This window comes from Medicago sativa, chromosome 6 (assembly GCF_051527215.1).
Source record: "Medicago sativa cultivar Bolivia chromosome 6, Bolivia_mono, whole genome shotgun sequence".
Lineage (NCBI taxonomy): Eukaryota > Viridiplantae > Streptophyta > Magnoliopsida > Fabales > Fabaceae > Medicago > Medicago sativa.
Genome location: NC_140754.1, coordinates 74,381,153 through 74,403,824, shown reverse-complemented (window position 1 = coordinate 74,403,824; position 22,672 = coordinate 74,381,153). Strand labels below are relative to the sequence as shown.

The window sequence follows — 22,672 nt, the reverse complement described above, 5'->3', positions numbered from 1 at the left end:
TGATTCATCTTGACAAACTATAAAATAAAAACAATTCCAATTCGGTTTTCACTTCAATAAAAATATTTACTGAAATTTCGACATAGTTTCCCCTGTAAATTCAACATTTCCAAGATATGAATCCTGTTTTAAAAAAACTTGTTTTATCATCCAGTATCTCAATTAACATTTTTCTCATACTTGTACAACTCAGAATAACACATCCTAGACTTCCAAATAGCTGCAGATACATCAATGGATACTGAAATATAAATATAGAAAGAGAAACCAACCAAGAGGGCCTACCAAAAGTGACACTGATAGATCTTTAACTCTGCTAGAAGCTTTCTACGCAATTGACTTTGAATCTGTAAAAATATAAGAAAAAGGGGTAAGTCATAAAGACTTAGTGAGGAGACAACAACCACTACCAACTAGAAGGGAAACACACAAGAGCACGATTATTTTCTTTACTCAAAATTTAATGTTAATTTAAAATCTAGTAGCCGTATAAATTTCTAGTAATCCGCAACCGTTTATACGCATGAAAATCCACACCCTTTTTAAATATTTCCAGTCAAATAGACATCCTTCAACGAAAAGTCCAACATCGTAAAAACATGAAGATAACATTACAAGCCTTTGAAAATATATTTTACCAAAAATCTTGATTAAAGCCTTTAAAGAAATTAATGAAAACTCCATTTAGTGAAAATAAACAAAATGGGTGAATCGAGAACTAGCTCCATCTCGTTGATAGCCCTCTCCTCCTAATGGTGGCCTATCCATAGGGGCGGCTCCATCTAACGGATAGCTCTTTTCTCTCGACTCAAAACAAAATGTTTTTTTTTTTTTTTTAAAGTATATCAAAATGGGTGAATCAAGAACTAGCTCCATCTCGTTGATAGCCCTCTCCTCCTAATGGTGGCCTATCCATAGGGGCGGCTCCATCTAACGGATAGCTCTTTTCTCTTGACTCAAAGCAAAGTGTAAAACATTTTCAATTAGGGAGTTTACCTCTCATTGATAGCCCTCTCCTCCTAATGGTGGCCTTTCCATAGGGGCGGCTCCATCTAATGGGGTAATTCTACCTAATTGAAATTACTACTAGGTGCACCTAGGTTGTCGTCATTATAACCGTAATTTTCAAAACACCATTCTTAAAACAAAATGCCAAAACCATATTTCACAATATCGAAACTTATATTCAAAATACGTACATCAAAACTCAATTTAAAACCAACTACTTATTATCATAAGTAAATCCCAATTCAAATTCAAATTCAAATCCAAATCCAAATCATGTACATATTAATATCAAATCTTTTCAAAACGCATATTAACATCGAAAATTCTCAAGAACATAACTGTATTCCCCATATCTCAAAACTCATGTCATTGTATATGCAATCAAATTTCAATTTCATATCCTTTGCTCAATAAGTCATAGATAAATTCAAATATAGACCATAATAGTATTGATGACTTTAAACATAAGTATCAATTGACAAGAAAAATGTTCAAAGGGTGTGCTTCCCGTTTAGATAAATACTTTAACTTATAAAATCATCAACATATCAATAATAACGATAATTAAAATAAATGATAATGATCATCATCAACTCACAGATATGACGAAAGAACTCAATTCCTAGCGATGCCTTTCCAAATAACCACCAGAGCAATTTCCACCGAATCACAAACATTCTCCGGAGCTTGTACATAGTTCCATCTGAACTCATACTCCATTTCTGCACCTCCTCGCTAGGCGAGGTTTCATGCTCGCTCGGTGAGCTAACACAGTTAGACTGATATTCTGCACAAAATCTGCATCTGACCTCTTACTTCAAAATTATCTCCAGACCTCAATACTGAACCAAAATTAGTGAAACTGGTACTAAAACGTCCATAATTTCGTTAGCTAACCATAGCATTAAAAATCACTTGATTCCAAGTTACAGAGAGAAAGTTATTACTGTTTTAATGGAGCCCTGCCCCAGAACCCGTAACCAAATTTCCAGCAGAATTTTACCAAACTTCAATTGGGTTTTCTGAGTTCGTTTCTAATCCAAATCACACAAAATTTATATCCGATTTGAAGGGAATTAAATGAGGAATCCAATTCTTTAACAATCACTTAACTCTTATATACACACGACCAAAATACAACAAATCTGTTCTGCGAATTTCACACAAATTACCCTCTTTTTAGCTTCAACTTCTTGTATTTAAACACCAAACCATAAACAATCATCCATTCATATACATAACAGCCCAAAACCTCACATGCAGCAGCTTATATCCCTCATTAATCCTTAATAGTCATGACAATAACAATAAGCATCTAATAGATACATGCAATTACTAACCACACTTATTCAGCATACCTTGCATGTAGAATTCCACTCAAGCTCAAAAGCTTAACTTCCAAAGCTAAAGGATGATGGCTGCGGCTGAAGAGGGAGAAGAGAAAGGAATTTATTCTTGCATGCTAACCAAATTGCCCTAAGAATCACTTAACATAATTGCATGTTGATTAATTTGTAGTTAGATGAAATTTTTGGTAAAGGTTATGAGAAAGAGGGAGGGAACCGTGAGGATAAGAGAGAGTAAGAGAAGGGAAAGAGAGTTCTAGATTTTGAGAGAAGTTGGAAGAAAATGAATGGGTCCAACTTCTTAAAAAAAATCTCAAGTCCCAAATGACCAAAATGCCCTTCAAGGAAAAGACATGATTGTCCTCCGTTAATTCGTAACCTTTTAATTCCTCAAGTTCGTACGAAGAATATGCAAGATATTTACCGAATATCTTCGATTTTCTCAATAAATAATTAACCCTTTAGAAATAATTCCGTTTTGACATGTCCAACTGATACGACAATTTATTTAAAATTCAGAGGAATATTACAATCTACCCCCCTTAAAGAAATTTCGTCCTCGAAATTTAACGATTTACTTGCTAATAAGCACAAATAATTCTCCCATACTTTCACTTTTAGTCTCAAACATATATTGTTACTAACTGATTCTTTTTGACTGACTAATTTAAACTGCACAGGTACCAGCCACCATTGGCGTTGAATACTTCCTTAAGAGAATTCATTATAAACTTCACATCATGCCTTTCCTTCTTCGTACGCTTCATTCCTCCAAGGTCCTATCAATTTTACCTAATCTAAATCTTAACCAATAATGCCATTGAATGATCAAGATAAAATTGAATCCCCCTTTTTAACAAGTTTTTGTAGCCCTTTAATTATAATTCTCTTTATTTCGACTAAATGAGTAAAACTACCCATGTACTTCCTACTTAAAGCATTTGCAACAACATTTGTCTTCCCAAGGTAATACAAGTCTTTGCAATCAAAGTATTTAAGAGAATTCCATCCACCTTATTTTTCCTAAATTTAAGTTATACTAAGACCTTTTTGGTTGTTATAAATCTAAGAAAATCCTTTCATATTGCTAATGCCTCAAAATCTTAAGAGCAAAATTATTGTTGACATATTCACTCATGTGTAGGATCGCTTAGATCATGCCTTTCTTTACTCTTGGAATACACAAAAATGTCATCACTAAACAATATAACTCACAAATCTAAGGTTGAAAAATCCAATTCATCAGTTCAATAAAGACGTTGGAGCATTAGTAAGTCTTAAAGGTATAACCAGAATTTTACAATCCTCGTAGTATGTGCGAAAAGTTGTCTTTAATGTATGTTCACTCGTAATATCCAACTAGTGATATCCCTATTTCAATAAATCTTGGAAAACACTAAGCTTCTTGAGGTTGGTCGAACAAATAAATGCATGGTAAATAATATTTATTCCTAACTATCACCTTATTCCCCTGTCTATAACTACACACAGTCACACATATCTATCTTCCTTACTTATAATAAATTTCATTAATCCTCAAGGAAACGAACTTAGGTCAATAAATCCCTTATTGAAAAGGTCTTGTGGTTAGTCCCTAAACAATGTAAGTTATTCTATGTCATTCGATAAAGAGGTATGGATGTGGGTTGAGTGGTAGGAACCAAGTCTATAGAGAATCTAATCTCATTATCAAGTGACAATCCAGAAAGTTCTTCAGGACAACATCAGGAAACCCAAATGTTTTTTGAACTTTTTATAATTCTTCACTCACTTGTATATCCCTAATCAAAACCAATTATCCTTGGCAACCTCTCTTCAATAACTTGTTAGAACCTAAACTTGAGGTTAAATAATATGGTACCTAACCAGATTTTCCTCAAAAGGATAAAAGTGATTACCCGATATCTCAACTTTCACTACTTAGTTATAATAGGGTAAGGTGGCTTACTAGACAAACAACCAATTCATACTCAAAATCCTATAAATTTGTACTAACACGACTATGTTAATGCATGACTAAATAATAGTTGTGTCGTAGCTACCCATGATGAACACTCCTAATATAGCATACTTAACCACATTGAAATTATACCTTTTCATCCTTGAAACAAAATATTTCCAGAGTCGAATCAACCATTGTAGAATCAAAAGTACTATAAGGAAAAGTAAATTACCTACATGCCCCATGATCTACTCAACACTTTGCGTTGTGCCCAAAAGTTTGTCAACTAAAACTATCTATTTATGTTATTTATATTTATTGTTCCTAATAACCAAATATAACTTCACCATCATGCTAAGAAAAATCTATGTATAATCATTCAACTCATTTCTTGCAAATATTTGTCTACTACATCCCCTAAGCTTTTGTTGCCTAATCTGAAGTGTTAAGCTTTAAAACCTCCGCAAAGTAGCACAATTAGATCTAACCACGAATCCAATTAAGCATTCCCTTAATTTTATAATGAACCACTTGACACTCATCTCTACTATGATAGGGTGGGGAGCGTTCATTGAAAGCTCAATAAGACGGGTTTTGTACTCTAAAACTGGCATGAACTCAGTTTAGTCCGATCTTTCACACTCTTAAGGAAATTCATCTCCAACACTTTCTAAAAGAAAACGAGTCATAAACACTTGAGATGTCTCACTTCATCCCAACAAAGGTTATCCTACTTGTTTTCCATGTGTAAATATATCAAACTAGTCATATACCATACCTTCCAACTTATATTATGTCAACTCCCACATCCTTATATCCACCTTTAAATGAGAGCATCATAATTTCATTCATAACCTATCTTGACCGTCAATAAGTCATTATATCCACACACATAGTAGACATATATAAAAGGTAAAGGTTTAAGTTTCATGAACTTTTCTATATCCACATTGATCTCTCTAGATGGTTTATCGACTGCTACTAACCATGATTAACTTCTTGTGGGCCAAAACATTTCTCTGCGCTTGATTACCATGTTGTTATTGTCCAACAATTTGTTACACAAACCATTGTATTTCTTGTAAGCCAACAATAATCTCTATCATCATCGGATTTCTTCATATTTCTCTAGAAACCTCGACATTAATTACTCCTACAACTCAATCACGTTTGTCAACATAAATGCTACGTCCTTTATCATTTTCTTTAAGTCAACCATGAGAACATCCTGAATGACGACCTATTTGACTAAGGTTTTACGGTTCGGCTTTAAATTCGCAAGGAACCAATTTCCCTTCTAGTGGAGATCTTGTTAATGGGTGGCACCCTCACTAAATGAAAGAAAATTTACCAAAAATAGGACTAGGCGACAAACAAAGTGAGACAATTCAAAGACCCAAAAGAAATCATAAGATTGGACAACAAGTGACACTACCATAGAGTGCTAATAGCTTTTTGCAAATAAATTGTGCCGCGGTTCACAATTCATTAGCAAAATCTATTACTACTCTATGTCTGCAGCTATTAGGACCTACAACCGGAGCTCTGATACCAACTTTGTCACGACCCAAAACACTAATCGTGACCGGCGCACAAACTAGAACATTCTAGCCCGGCAAGCCTATTGATTCATCTTGACAAACTATAAAATAAAAACAATTCCAATTCGGTTTTCACTTCAATAAAAATATTTACTGAAATTTCGACATAGTTTCCCCTGTAAATTCAACATTTCCAAGATATGAATCCTGTTTTAAAAAAACTTGTTTTATCATCCAGTATCTCAATTAACATTTTTCTCATACTTGTACAACTCAGAATAACACATCCTAGACTTCCAAATAGCTGCAGATACATCAATGGATACTGAAATATAAATATAGAAAGAGAAACCAACCAAGAGGGCCTACCAAAAGTGACACTGATAGATCTTTAACTCTGCTAGAAGCTTTCTACGCAATTGACTTTGAATCTGTAAAAATATAAGAAAAAGGGGTAAGTCATAAAGACTTAGTGAGGAGACAACAACCACTACCAACTAGAAGGGAAACACACAAGAGCACGATTATTTTCTTTACTCAAAATTTAATGTTAATTTAAAATCTAGTAGCCGTATAAATTTCTAGTAATCCGCAACCGTTTATACGCATGAAAATCCACACCCTTTTTAAATATTTCCAGTCAAATAGACATCCTTCAACGAAAAGTCCAACATCGTAAAAACATGAAGATAACATTACAAGCCTTTGAAAATATATTTTACCAAAAATCTTGATTAAAGCCTTTAAAGAAATTAATGAAAACTCCATTTAGTGAAAATAAACAAAATGGGTGAATCGAGAACTAGCTCCATCTCGTTGATAGCCCTCTCCTCCTAATGGTGGCCTATCCATAGGGGCGGCTCCATCTAACGGATAGCTCTTTTCTCTCGACTCAAAACAAAATGTTTTTTTTTTTTTTTTAAAGTATATCAAAATGGGTGAATCAAGAACTAGCTCCATCTCGTTGATAGCCCTCTCCTCCTAATGGTGGCCTATCCATAGGGGCGGCTCCATCTAACGGATAGCTCTTTTCTCTTGACTCAAAGCAAAGTGTAAAACATTTTCAATTAGGGAGTTTACCTCTCATTGATAGCCCTCTCCTCCTAATGGTGGCCTTTCCATAGGGGCGGCTCCATCTAATGGGGTAATTCTACCTAATTGAAATTACTACTAGGTGCACCTAGGTTGTCGTCATTATAACCGTAATTTTCAAAACACCATTCTTAAAACAAAATGCCAAAACCATATTTCACAATATCGAAACTTATATTCAAAATACGTACATCAAAACTCAATTTAAAACCAACTACTTATTATCATAAGTAAATCCCAATTCAAATTCAAATTCAAATCCAAATCCAAATCATGTACATATTAATATCAAATCTTTTCAAAACGCATATTAACATCGAAAATTCTCAAGAACATAACTGTATTCCCCATATCTCAAAACTCATGTCATTGTATATGCAATCAAATTTCAATTTCATATCCTTTGCTCAATAAGTCATAGATAAATTCAAATATAGACCATAATAGTATTGATGACTTTAAACATAAGTATCAATTGACAAGAAAAATGTTCAAAGGGTGTGCTTCCCGTTTAGATAAATACTTTAACTTATAAAATCATCAACATATCAATAATAACGATAATTAAAATAAATGATAATGATCATCATCAACTCACAGATATGACGAAAGAACTCAATTCCTAGCGATGCCTTTCCAAATAACCACCAGAGCAATTTCCACCGAATCACAAACATTCTCCGGAGCTTGTACATAGTTCCATCTGAACTCATACTCCATTTCTGCACCTCCTCGCTAGGCGAGGTTTCATGCTCGCTCGGTGAGCTAACACAGTTAGACTGATATTCTGCACAAAATCTGCATCTGACCTCTTACTTCAAAATTATCTCCAGACCTCAATACTGAACCAAAATTAGTGAAACTGGTACTAAAACGTCCATAATTTCGTTAGCTAACCATAGCATTAAAAATCACTTGATTCCAAGTTACAGAGAGAAAGTTATTACTGTTTTAATGGAGCCCTGCCCCAGAACCCGTAACCAAATTTCCAGCAGAATTTTACCAAACTTCAATTGGGTTTTCTGAGTTCGTTTCTAATCCAAATCACACAAAATTTATATCCGATTTGAAGGGAATTAAATGAGGAATCCAATTCTTTAACAATCACTTAACTCTTATATACACACGACCAAAATACAACAAATCTGTTCTGCGAATTTCACACAAATTACCCTCTTTTTAGCTTCAACTTCTTGTATTTAAACACCAAACCATAAACAATCATCCATTCATATACATAACAGCCCAAAACCTCACATGCAGCAGCTTATATCCCTCATTAATCCTTAATAGTCATGACAATAACAATAAGCATCTAATAGATACATGCAATTACTAACCACACTTATTCAGCATACCTTGCATGTAGAATTCCACTCAAGCTCAAAAGCTTAACTTCCAAAGCTAAAGGATGATGGCTGCGGCTGAAGAGGGAGAAGAGAAAGGAATTTATTCTTGCATGCTAACCAAATTGCCCTAAGAATCACTTAACATAATTGCATGTTGATTAATTTGTAGTTAGATGAAATTTTTGGTAAAGGTTATGAGAAAGAGGGAGGGAACCGTGAGGATAAGAGAGAGTAAGAGAAGGGAAAGAGAGTTCTAGATTTTGAGAGAAGTTGGAAGAAAATGAATGGGTCCAACTTCTTAAAAAAAATCTCAAGTCCCAAATGACCAAAATGCCCTTCAAGGAAAAGACATGATTGTCCTCCGTTAATTCGTAACCTTTTAATTCCTCAAGTTCGTACGAAGAATATGCAAGATATTTACCGAATATCTTCGATTTTCTCAATAAATAATTAACCCTTTAGAAATAATTCCGTTTTGACATGTCCAACTGATACGACAATTTATTTAAAATTCAGAGGAATATTACATCTTCTTCCATTGAGGAATCTAACATTCTAGTGAATGCTTCTGAAGCAAGAAAACCCAATTTTGGACGTGGTAAACCTAATAATGGTTCTTTTCCTCCTAAGAACAATCCCAAATACTGCACCTTCTGCCACAAATGATACGTTGCTCCAAAATGTTTCCAAAAATGTTATAATTTCATGTCATATTCTCCATCATTACAAAGTTCACAAAATCAATCTAAAGAGAAGATTATAATTTATAGTTATTTTATAAAATAACAATAGGATAAAAAATTAGTTAAAACCAACAATAGTTGCATGAGACTCATAGAGCTTTGGCAGCATGCAACATTATAAGGAAAGCATTTCAGTATCAAAATCACTAACATAGCCATACCATACCATGCATTATTTATGAATACCTGTTGGAAATGTCAAGAAATTAGAGTTTAATCTTCAAGTTTATCTTAGGTGCTCATATTGAATTCTAATTTCATAAATAGACAAATGCAAAGACAAAACAAATACAATAAATCTTCTCTTTCCATGCCTTCAATGCCCTTATAACAGCATATTGCACATAACCAAATAAACATCTTAGAGTAAAAGGTGGACATCAACAAGAGGCAAAGTTGAGGTCTTGCAAATGACATTCAAGAGTTGATTTTGGTCAGACCTAAAAGCAAGGAATATATAGTTGCTTCAGCTAGAATTCATTTTGAACTCTCGAAAAATTTCTCAACTTATATCCATACATCCAAAAATCTAATGAAATTGTGTTTGAACAGCAGAAACATGGGCTTGATGATGCTGTACATGGAACCAAACAAGCATTAAAATTGTCCCCTATACCTAGATTAGTTAAAAAAAAAGGCCTTCATATCCTATGACGATGCTAACTAGAAAAATAAACTAATGTAAGGTGTTAAGAGATAAACGTTCATGGATGACCAATTGAATTCTATAATTCAAACCTCGTCATTTATGATCAGTGTGTCTAAGATACTTTCATGCAAACATAAAAATATGAAGCTTTAATCTTCATATATCTTTCCGTAACTATAAGAAATTAACATAATTTTGAAACATGTTCTACATATAAAATTGGTATAAACTTAAGAGTTCAACTTCTAATAAGCAACGGTTAAATGCTTGCTTATCATGTGATTTTGAACTGCTGTTAAACTATTCTTTTCTATCTCTTCTTCTAAAGCTTAAATAAGCAAGAAAAGAGACACTAAAAATAGTCACACATCTATACTATATGCTTTAAACTGTCTTTATTTGTTAACATGGTTGAGAAATTGGAGTTACATGTATTTGTAACCCTTATTCTTAATTGTGTTTTTTATTGTGCTATTGTTTGTAAATTTTTAACGATGTTTTTTATGAAACTTTAATCGGATTTTTTTTAATACTAAGCGTCATTGATCTTTAAGTCATTGTATCATTAGGCAAACACGTGCTTATTTTTTAGTTCTTTTTATTACGCTAACGTTTGTAAATTATTAACGATATCTTTTATTATAAAATTTTGATTTTGATGAACTTGGATACCGATCTATCATCATGGAATCTGACTTCCAGTCAGGTTTGGATCTAATGTTGATACTAAAGAGAATAATTTTCATCCCCTTGCAAACTTACATTTCCAAATTAGGAAGCTTTGTTGTTTTCCTTGGGTATATAGTCTCTTTTACTCATAACTTAAGAGAAGGCAACGAATTGTGCATTTGTTGATTAAATTTGGTGCTATTAATGTTGATTTTTTGAAGATGTGGATTTCTCCTCTACCAGCTAGAATATATTCTCCTTGCATATACATCTGGGATGTTCGGACAAAGGATTTCTTAGTTTGTTTTTGTTGTCCTTTATTTACTTTTGATCTAAAAATGATTAAAAGTATAAATGTAAAGATTTGTGACTTTCAAAACAACACAATAATGGACCATGATGAAGTGTTGTTTAAGCTTACTAGTGAAAACTATTTCTATTACAATATTGATAATTCACTTAGCCATTTATCTCATTTAAGAAATGGTAATTTCGTACTTGATTCTTAACAGCGAAATGGTAATTTAATTTAGAGCTAGACAAACTTGGTATCAAGTACACCATGAAAAACAACCCTTCATCATGGGTATCAGAAGTGTAATCAAATTTCAATGAAGAGTATACAACAAACAATCTTGTGTTGAATTTTAATTTACATACAGATACAAATTAGAGACGGTGAAAGTTAAGCTACTAATATCTCTCATTTAATTAATTAGAAATACAAACCAACACAATAATGGAGCTTCAACTAGGTGCTCCAGACCTCTTGGACCTATGGCCTGTAGATTACTTTTGAGGCTTTTAGTTGATGTTTCAAATCAAGGAAGATAGATTTTAATGAGGTGACTATGAGAATCTGAGAAAACAGGAAGCATTTCAAACATGAGATGCATACAGAGTCCTTAAACGTGTAATTTGAATGTAAAGATTTGTCACATCATTATATAGTTTGTTTTGTATTATTGATATCAAGTATAATTTAGTTTCAGTTGATTGATTGATTAAATTGGAAAGATTGTTGTAGTTTGAAATTTATAGTTGTGTAAATTCTTTGAGTAATGGATTTTAGATATGATTGATAATAACTTGATACAAATTGATTCACTTATGCAAAAGCTTTTACTGTTATGACACTTCAAAATCCTTGTCCATAATAACGTCTTCGAAGTGTAGATTTGTTTTATTGGTAGTTTTTATATAGATGTTGCAATGTTAGGATTATGAAAGCGTTGTAGAATTCCTAGGCAATGACATGTGACATAAAAGAATACATGTATCGATCTCTTCTTCCCTAATTCATTGGAGAGGCAATGGTTAAGCATTATTGTGAGATTTTGCACACCTCAGTATTTTTTATGACTTGTCTTTCTTTGTCTATAATCTCACGTTTTTCCTTTGTCGAAAAGTTTAATAATTTTGTCATTGTAGGTCATTAAGCGAGAACAATTTGAATATCCCCGGTGCAATTCCTCTCATCACTTATATTGTCTTTGATCTGTCAAATTATAAAACTAGTAAAATGACTGCTTAATTATGGAACCAATGTTTATCTAGTTTTGGTTTTCTTGATCAGTTTCAATCTAGTAGGTGGATTCATGTTGCAGCTGCAGCATGTGTGTTGAGACCTTTGATCTTTTATTAGAAAACAATAACTTCAGCACATTGAGTTGCAATTGTACATTGAGTTGCAATTGTATTCGCCCCACATCGAACAAATTGTATATTTTAATATTTTTTATAAAGTTCAAAGTGTCAAGCTCCAATAGAGTTAATAATCATCTTGCTTAGCAAGTTGTTAACTTCGGCGATTGTTATCTTTTTAATTGTCAGTTTTCTTCTTTTCAAAAGTTGTCTTTTTTATTTTTTATTTTCCATAGTGTCTAAATTTAATATATATATCTATATATATATATATATATATATATATATATATATATATAGTCAGTTTTCTTCTTTTCAAAAGTTGTCTTTTTTATTTTTTATTTTCCATAGTGTCTAAATTTAATATATATATATATATATATATATATATATATATATATATATATATATATATATATATAGGCAGGATCCGTTGACACCAGGTGTAAGTGAATTAACTTACACCAAATCTAAACCGTTGTAACTCTTTAATCCAAAGGCTCATATTAACTGTTTAAAGTAATTTATGGCCTCTGCTTGGAGAATAACATCATCAGTACTCCATTGACCATTTTCAAGAAAGGGACCTTAGATCTTATTTCGTTTTCTACTCACAAGTGTCTGAGTGTGGAAAAAACTCGTGTTACGGTCTCCCACTTTTAGCATTATGAGTTACCTGTTTTGAATAAAAATTGGTTTCTTCTCCTCTTGGATGCCACATCATATTACGTTGACTAAGGGTAGTAAGTAGTTTTATTGCCCAATGGCACAAAAGTAGCCTTTTTTTGTTCAATTTTGGTAGGTGCCTTTCTTTGTTCAATTTTGATAGGTGCCTTTTTTTTTCTACGAACAACTAGCCACTCTCCATGTACATCTTCACTCTCATCATTTCACCATGCAATAACACTTTTTGTTCAATAGGAATTCTTACACCTGAAAATGAAAATAAAATGTGAGGGAGATGATGCGCAACTTGGTGAGTGAATTCTCTCTTTAATAGCATAATAATTTAGCGTTATAAATATAAAACAGCTTAAGAATGTTTATGGCCTAATCAATGTTATTCATTATTGATTAAAAGGCTAATAAGAAATATGCAAAACATACATTAAAAGGGGTGTACGGTTTCACCTTTCATTAGTACAGCAACATTCACTGATTTTAATTGGGATAATGATACATATTCTAAAATAATTAATTGAAAGTTACAATGTGAAGCAAGCAAATGAGTGTACACAATATATGAATTAAAATCCCACGTTAATGTAATTGAATAGCAACATACACAACACTTAACTAAAGAATATAAAAAGACACCAACCACACCTGATCCCCTTGAGAGAACAAATTTCTATGTTTCCTTTCTCTCCCGTTTCTTCTCTGGTCGCTAATTATATGTTTCAATTTTCGCCATGTTTAACACAACTGACTGTTCAGATTTTTGGGACTTGTAACAGTTTGTCGTTATAACTCCCAATTTTTCAATAATTAATTTAACAATCATGCTGCAATTTTGTGAGAGTCGTAATGTTGCATCTTCTTGTATATCGTAATTGGTTAGGGATCTTAATCTCTCAAGTCATTGAGAACATTTACCATAACTCATTCGTAGGGGCTTTGCCACTAAATAATCCCAATTGTATATAGGGATCTTGATTTCAACTCATTACACATAGGTTTCTTCAACCAATTCTTTTCCGGTGAAAATAACAAGAATTGTTATAAGCATTTCATCTAAATCTTGAGCTAAGAAAATTGCTCCTCCGTTACTTGATTTGAAGAGAGTGATGAACTAAGAGAATTGCCGAAAAGTATAAATAACTTTTATGAAAATTCTTTTTAATAAAGGATTAAAACTAGGTACGTAAACTAAAGAGTTTAAGAAAATAGTAGATAAACATAATATTTATATTGGTTCACTATCAACCAAATAACTAGTTCAGTCATGACACTATGTCAGATTAGTTTATTTTGTTCATTTTCATATCTTTTTGAGCAAGTAAGAGAGCTTTTGCATTGATTACATGCTGAAATAGTGTAAGATTAGTCAGAAGTGATAAGAGGTCGTATGTTTTTGTAATGTTTTACTTTTTGCACATTTTTGGTGCTATATATTGTTTACATATGCAATAAATCTAAATTTCTAATGACTACTAGCCCTAACATTTGAATTGGACATAATAATTTTTATTACTCTAACAGGTCAGTTTAGAGATTAGGGCACTGCTAGGTCATGATATAGTAATTCTTTAATCTGTGAGGTTTGTCGGTGAATATGATGGAAGATGTTATATGGTGAACTTGTTTCTTCATTATTTTAATTTCACTGTGGTAGCTTCAGCAATGTTACGCAAGATTTAAATGGATTTATGTCATTGTTGAGGGATTTTTCATGGTTGAGAATGTTAGGAAGGCTATATAAGGATTGGTGAAAACGATCATGATAGGCTCGCTACTATGTCTTGCAGATTTGCTTCCGAAGGGCTTATCACTTCTGTTGTCGCGGTAATAACCGTTGCTAGTGGTTTGCTAAGCAATGAATATCATGAAGCATTACAACAGAGAATGAGAGTCAAACTTTGTTTACAAAGTTGTGTTTTGGTGGTGGTGTTGTGCAAAATACATGGAGAAATTTCGCAACTGCTTCAAATACTACGGTGGCGGTGAGCAAAGTTGAATTGAAACAGTAAATTGAAGAACAGTGTGCTGAGGTAGGTGATACATTTTTCTTTGGTACTTTCCACTATAAAATTGACAATGAATTTCGTCAATGTTGAAATGATACTGTTGGTGATTTCACTTGGAGAACTGAATACTTACATGTTTAATGTTCTTATTGTTTATAGTGTCAATTCTAAAGATCTTGGTATGTAATTTTATTCAATATAGAAAACAACGTTTTGTAGTACAACTTTTCTAATTAACTACATGTTTGTCATTGCTCAAATATGCAAAATTGTCAAGTCATTTGAGTAAGACAACAACTTTGCAAGTCTTTCAACTCGCAACAATTCTAAGTTTCAGATTCTAGATATTTGGGGTGAGACCTTTGGACTTATGACCTGTAGAGTCTTTTTGTTGATGTTTCAAATCTATGAAGATCTATTTTAATGAGTTGACTCTAGGAATTTGTGAAAACAGAAAACATTTTAAATCAAATATGCAGACAGAAACCTTAAAAGTGTAATCAGAAATGTTGGCTAAAATGCAACACAGTCTTCCCATAGCTGAATCTTTCTCAATGCCACTAACTCATAACTTGGGTCGTCAAAGATTCAAAACTGCGTGAAAGCATAATGAGACCGGACAATCACGCTCCAAACCCATGATCACTGCACTCAGTGCCCATAACCGCTTTGAGGCGTGAGGGAGGAAACATGATCTCTAGTGGAGCTGTGCATAAAAGGACCTTATCAACATATCATGTCGAGGAGAGGAGACCAAAGTTAAACGTGCGACGTCACAATCCTACTAACAAGGGAGTTATCACACAACTCCCCAAAAATTTTAGATGAATGGAGGTGAAGCACTATTGCCACGTCGTTTGGCTAGTAGTTAATAGGCACCCTCTAAATAATATAGTCATACATTGTAATTGACACATTCAATCAATCAAACAGCGTTATTTTTGTAATTTCTATCCCTTTATCATTTTGCTTTTAGCTATGCATTTCTATGTGTAGCTAAAACCTAAAAATAACCTTACGTATTGCTCTACTGGAGAAGTTAGACAACCCACAATTGAAGGATAAACTCCCTCTCTAGCGTTAATAATGTGGACCAATACTTCTTACCGTATAATTTTGTATGTTCTAGAAATTGATTTATTTTTTTAAAAGACTAAAAATGAAATTTTGTAGTGATGAAATCATATTTAACTCTTGTTAAAAAAAATATTTAACTCTAGAATAAACTATAATTAGCCTATGATAATTTTTGTTCAAATTTTATCTTAGAGATTCACCTCCTAACCTAGAACCAAGATTCACCTCCCACATCTGAAATCCCCACTTCTATGCTCCTTCCCTATAATGGTCTCTCACCCTTTCCTCCCTGTTATCCTACCAAGGTTCTCGCCACTGCGCCATTACCTTCGGTTAGTTGTTCCTTGTTTGATTTCATTTAAGGAAAATTCTATGGTGAAGTTCATCAATTGACTTTTTCGGTGAAGTTATCCTACATCCAATAATAATGCGCCACGTTTTTAATTGATGTCATGTCAGCTGATGGTTACCGTGTATCTCTACAATTTGCTCAATATGTTCCACCATTGACTAGTTTTATTAGATTTTTTGAACCATTAGATTAAGCACCTCACTGTTGTTATTGTGTTGCCTTTCACACTATATTTATTTCCATTCTCCTTTTTTCTTTCTTCTCCTTGATTTCAACAACACATCCTTTCTCATTTTCTCTTCTTCATATTCATCATAACATTAATACATTCATAACAAAACTAAAAAAAAAACCAGAAAAATCTAGAAAATTAAATTAAAAAACCAAAAATCATAATCATAATAACACTAACAATTTTTTTCACTCTAAAAAACATCACTTTCATTTACTATCTAACAACACAAATTTCAAACTGAATGTTTATTCCCCCTTTTCTTCAAACCCCCAGCAACCAAAATCTCCAAACCCCCAAAATGTTTATTCTCTTTTCGTGAGTTTCTGATTTCTCTGTTCTTATTCCCCCTTTTCTTTATTCTAGGGTTTCTCAATTTCACACCGAATTTGCGATTCCTTATCAAAATTCACCCAATTTTCGCTCAAATTAAGGTTTCTATTCGCTTGATCTGCGTGAATTAGGGTTCTTTCATGAGTCCTTCAGCTGAAACGGAGATTCAAAATTAGAAAGAAAAGAATACATTGATTTTTACATGTATGTATCCATTACAGGAATTACAGATTAAAGCTGTTTTTTTTTTTTGTAAATTAAGCCAAAATAGAAAGAAATGGAAAATTGGTGCTTGCTTTCTCTAATGGGGTTATGGAGTGTGATTATTTTGACATTTGATTTTTGGGGATTTAAGGGATTTGAAGTTGATTTTCGCTTGGAAGAGAATGATACAGGAAAAAGGTTTGTGATATACATGGGGGACATGGTTTTGATGAGATAGAAAACAGTGTAGAGAGATGTATGTAGAAAAATGATTGGGTTTTAATTTTTCTGAGAAAATCTATGAATATGAGGAACAAAGAAGATGAAGATATATTGAGAATTAGTGTTGTTTGAAACAAGTGATGTTTTTTGAGTGGAATAATTGGTTATTGATTGACATTGATTTTTTTAGTTTATATTTTTTGCTGGGTTTTTGTGTTGAAGGTATGATGAAATTGATATTGTGTTCTTCATATTTTTTATGAAGGAGATGAAGGATTGTGATGGAGAAGATGAAGGAAATGACTAAATTTTCAACCAATGTCAAAATGAAGCATGTAAATGAGTTAATGTTTTTGAATTAAACTAAGATAAATGATTAAAAGTTAAAATACCCAAACGGACCAAATTTTAATTATGGGAGCAAAGCGATACCAAAAAAATAGTTAAGTGGCGAAAAAATTAGATAATTAATAATATATTGTTATTAAAATATCAAATATATAATTAGATAACAATATATTATTATTATTATCAAATGGTAATCAAACTATCACGTTTTAAATATAAAATTAGATAATTTTATCTAAGCAATATATTATCAAATATAAAATTAGATAATTAATAAATATGTTGTTATTAAATATTTTATTAATTAGATAAAAAAATTCAAAAACATAATCAACGGTGCGATTGATTATATTTGATAGCGTTAGTCGATTGGGTTTGTGTTGATCGTCGGAGCAATGTCCATTCATGTTGACTAGGTTTCTAATGGGATAGTTCGTCAGATCGACTTACATAGATGATTCCGATTTCCAAAATTCCAATTCGTGCTTCGTTCTTATTCCAGTAAGGACATATTCAACAGTCCGATTGATTATATTTGATAGCATTAGTCGGCTGGGTCCGTGTTGTTCGTCGGAGCAATGTCCTTTCATGTTGACTAGGTTTCTAATGGGATAGTTCGTCAGATCGACTTACATAGAAGATCCCGATTTCCAAAATTCCAATTCGTGCTTCGTTCTTATTCCAGTAAGGACATATTCAACGGTCCGATTGATTATATTTGATAGCATTAGTCGGTTGGGTCCGTGTTGTTCGTCGGAGCAATGTCCTTTCATGTTGACTAGGTTTCTAATGGGATAGTTCGTCAGATCGATTTACATAGAAGATCTCGATTTCCAAAATTCCAATTCATGCTTTGTTCTTATTCCAGTAAGGACATATTCAACGGTCCGATTGATTATATTTGATAGCGTTAGTCGGTTGGGTCCGTTTTGATCGTTAGAGCAATGTCCTTCCATGTTGACTAGGTTTCTAATGAGATAGTTTGTCAGATCGACTTACATCGAAGATTCTCATTTCCAAAATTCCAGTTCATGCTTCGTTTCATGTCCTTCCATGTTAACTATTTTTACTGCGTCCATTGCGAATTTTATGTTTTTATATCTGCATAAGAAAAATTTTATGCAGCGATATAAGAAATTCGTTATGATAAAATTTTAATAAACCATGACTATTTTCGAAATATGACTATTTTTAAAATCATGACATCTTTAAAAATAAAATATATTATCAAGACAGTAAAAACATATTCAACGGTCCGATTGATGATATTTGATAGCGTTAGTCGGTTGTGTCCGTTTTGATCGTCGGAACAATATCCTTTCATGTTGACTATGTTTTAATGGGATAGTTCGTTAGATCGACTTAAAATTAATTTTAATTTAAACAATTAAAAAAATTGTCGATCTAACGAACTATCCCATCAGAAACCAAGTTTTTTTGCGTTAACATAGAACTCCAAAAAGAAGTTATCATGAAATTAAAGTATTATTCTCGTATACTTTCTTTCCATTTCGATCCAATATTTTTATTGTGAAATTTATTTATTTCAGTTTGAGTGCTTAAAGTTGCAAAACATTGCTTAAAATCTAAAAAAAAAAAATGTTATTTTTGTTCATGATCATGTGTTTAAAATGAGTTTTTGATGATAAAATGGCTTAAAGTTATGTTTTTTTTGTTTTGTTTTGGGTCACATGGGTTTTAACCGGGTCGTTATGACCCATCAAAAAATACCTTTATGAAAATTTAGTTTTTGGCCTCCTCCTATTAATTAAAGTTAATTTAATATATTTAATTTTACCGTGTAAATATTATATTTAACAATAACGTGCTCTTTTTTGTTGGTACAATAATGTGCTCTTTTTAAAAGGAAAAAAAATGTGTTCTTTCCTCTTATAAAATTAAAATGTAACATATTTAAATTTATAACAAAGAATAAAAGTTTTTGTAATGGTTAAATTTCCAACTATTCATTTAAATGTACGTGGTTCGATTTGTCTTGTCTCATGCTGTCTTGTCTCCTATTTTATTTTTCATATTTTATTTCTGATTTTTTTTTCTGATTTTTCTACAAATGTTCAAGCAGCATTAATCGGTATTATTAATTAGTACATAAATTGAGCATTAATAATAAATAAAAATAATTGAGTGGTTTTTAGCGATGATTATTTGGTGTAGTTGGTAATGTTTTCACTTAACTGAGTGCTAGAGGTTGAAGGTTCATGCTGATATATATATATCTATATATATATATATATATATATATATATATATTTTATATTCATCTTCTTCGCCCATAACTATAAAACGGGTTATTTCGACCCGTGTTTTGTTCCGAACGGATCTCCCTTTCTACACAATGAAATTCAACGATTTTTATGTTGTTCTGATCGGAATTGAAATTCAAGAAGAAAGCACATACTTCTTTTGCTAATCCATAAGCCAATCGCTGATGATTTTTTTAAGGTCCTTGCAAAAAAAACTATCAAATTTTTTTTCTCACCGAAGTTACAAATTTCAGAGTAATTTCATATGGGTTTTGATTCAAAATATAATAAAAAGTTCAAATTTGAGAATTTTTCTCACCGAAGTTACAAATTTCAGAGTAATTTCATATGGGTTTTGATTCAAAATATAATAAAAAGTTCAAATTTGAGAAGTTACAAATTCTTAGTAATATTCAACACGATAAGAATTTGATAACCACAAATTTGAGAAGTTACAATTCTTAGTAAGATTTAAGCCAATTAACTTGGATTCATCCAATTAACTAGGACCTTAATAGGAACTAAGAATTGTAGTTCCTGGATAAGACTGGACTATTTTTTGTTAATTAACTTCTCAAATTTGGCTTAAATGCACCAAGTTGTAGTTTTTGGATAAGACTGAATTCTTATATGATGTAAATAATGAGGAATTGAAATTGGGGGTGTTTTTATGGAAATGTAATTAATTGTAATGTATTTTTTAAAAATTATGTTATTTCATTTTTTTAAATTTTCTGATTTTTTTTTTCTTCTCATGAAGATGATGAATAAGTTGATGAAGATGATGAAGGAAAGATGAATATATGATGAAGATGATGAAGGAAAGATGAAGATGTTGATTTAATAAAAATCTGGAAGAGGAAGAATATATATAAATAAATAAAGATCAATAAAGAGGAGAGAGAATTTGTATTGGTAGAAAAATCATGTGTAGATGGTATACAATAGACCAAGTAAATCTAACCATTAAGATCATGAAATAAAGTTTTCCTTTTACTTACGGTAATGTAGACCGCCTACACTGTAACATGATTGCAGATATCTGACGTGTCATCACTTGAAATCTGATTGGTCCATTCAAACGACTGCATCGAAGAAGTCAATTGCCAGACTTCTTCATAGAAGCTCCCTTCATTTAATGCTTCATTGTTTCAACCCTGTTTTTTTGTCCCATCTCTTACTATTTCGGTTCGGTAACTTTCTACCCTGTTTTCTAGATTTTAGTGAACCAAACTTTGGTGCAAAGTTCTTTTTTAATGGCGTTGGTGTGCAAAAGATAAGGACATTATTAGTATTAATTGGAGTCAAAATTCTACACAAAACTTCTTTCGTTAAAAGGGAATCGATTGAAGTCAGTATAGAAAGGATCATCATTTTTTGTTATACCTTTGGTGTACCTTTTGTGGTACAATGTTGCTAATTAACTACAACATGTTTGGATTAATGAAATACAAAATTGTCAAGTCTTTTGAGTAAGATAGGTTTGCATGTCTTACTCAAATGGCAACAATTCTAAATTTCAAAAACGTATCTAAGATTCTATTATCCGATATCACCGGAAGTAGTAAATATCATCTTTATAGTCTCACCATATTTTTTTCCCATCTTAATATGTATTAAATCTTCGTTTTTGTTGTTGTTAGTTTTAGTATTTAACTCTGAAGCACGGGCACTCCATTTTGGTAAACGTACTCGTACCGGGTACTGCGCGGGTACTGGTACACGTACGGTACGCGTACTGTACGCACCCATGAAGCACCAATATTTTTTTTTATTTTTTTTAAAAGGTTGGGTACAGTTGCGATACTGCAGTGGTACTTAAAGGGTACATATATCCTCTCTTTTTTTTGGAGAAAATGGAGCTTTTAATGAGAATTAATAGCAATTATAGTTTTTTGTTTTTTTGTTTTTTATAAAACTCAAACTTACTGTAAGCACATCCTCTTTTTTTAGAGAAAATGAGCCCTTTTATGAGAATTAACAGCATTATAGTTTTTTTTTTGTTTCTTAATAAAATTCAAACGGTTCAAGAGATTCAAGAGGCACAACAACCATTTCCTATGTTCTTTTTTTTTTTTGGTTACAAAAAAGTTTAGGTGGGTTCGGCTCCGGTCACCACCAGGGTCAGGGCACGCCTCCGGGCCCAAAGGGCACTTATAGAGGTACTTACAGATCACCCACACCAACACTGCCCTCACATCGGCAGAGGGAATCGAACACACAACCTTCTGCAAGGAAGTGGTCCGTTCCTTATCAACTGAGCCAACGTGTGTTGGTTCCTACTAAATGCCCCACCTTTCATTTGAGTAGCATAATTTTCTCATGCAACGTTATTTTAAATTAAAAAAATATATTATCCTAACGTACCCGTACCTTTGTTTTTTGAGAAATGACGTATCCCATACCTGCACCCGTACCCGTACAGGGTACCGTACCCGCACTCGTGCAACGCAGGTGTTTAAGAAAGTAACACAGTTTTAAGATGGTATCTGCATTATAATAGCTTCAAAGAAAACGGTCCTTGTTCCAAAATAGTACTAGTTAATGCATGGAACCAAAATAGTCTTGTGTGAAACTGTCTTGTTTCAAATCAGTGAAGATCAATTTTAATTAGGTGACTCTGAGAATCTTAAATAAAAAGGAAGCTTTTCAAACATGAGATAAATACAAAGATCTTAAAAGTATATTCAGAAATGTTGGATAAAAGACAACATAGTGCTTTTAATTATGTACTTTGCTTTGTATTATTGATAACAACTTTAATTTGGTTTAAGTTGATTGATTGTACAATATTAAATTGGAAAGATTGTTGAATCTAGTCTGAAATTTATATTTGTCTAAATTATTTGAGCAATCGATTTTACATATGATTGATAATAACTTGATACAAATTTATTAACTTATGCAAAAGCTTTTACTGTTTGTGTGCACAATAAAATCTATTGTTTGATGCATGAAATGGAACTTTAA

General features: G+C 32.3%; 1 long non-coding RNA gene across 1 annotated transcript; it reads right to left on the bottom strand.

Annotated features, from left to right (window-relative positions):
* Window positions 1-25: 25 nt before the first annotated feature.
* LOC146916798 (uncharacterized) lies at window positions 26-8,801 on the bottom strand. Its single transcript, XR_015015283.1, has 3 exons — window positions 7,528-8,801; window positions 1,607-6,268; window positions 26-347 (listed from the first exon to the last, which is right to left on the bottom strand). It is a non-coding gene; the product is annotated as an uncharacterized LOC146916798 (long non-coding RNA).
* Between the last annotated feature and the right edge of the window lie 13,871 nt (window positions 8,802-22,672).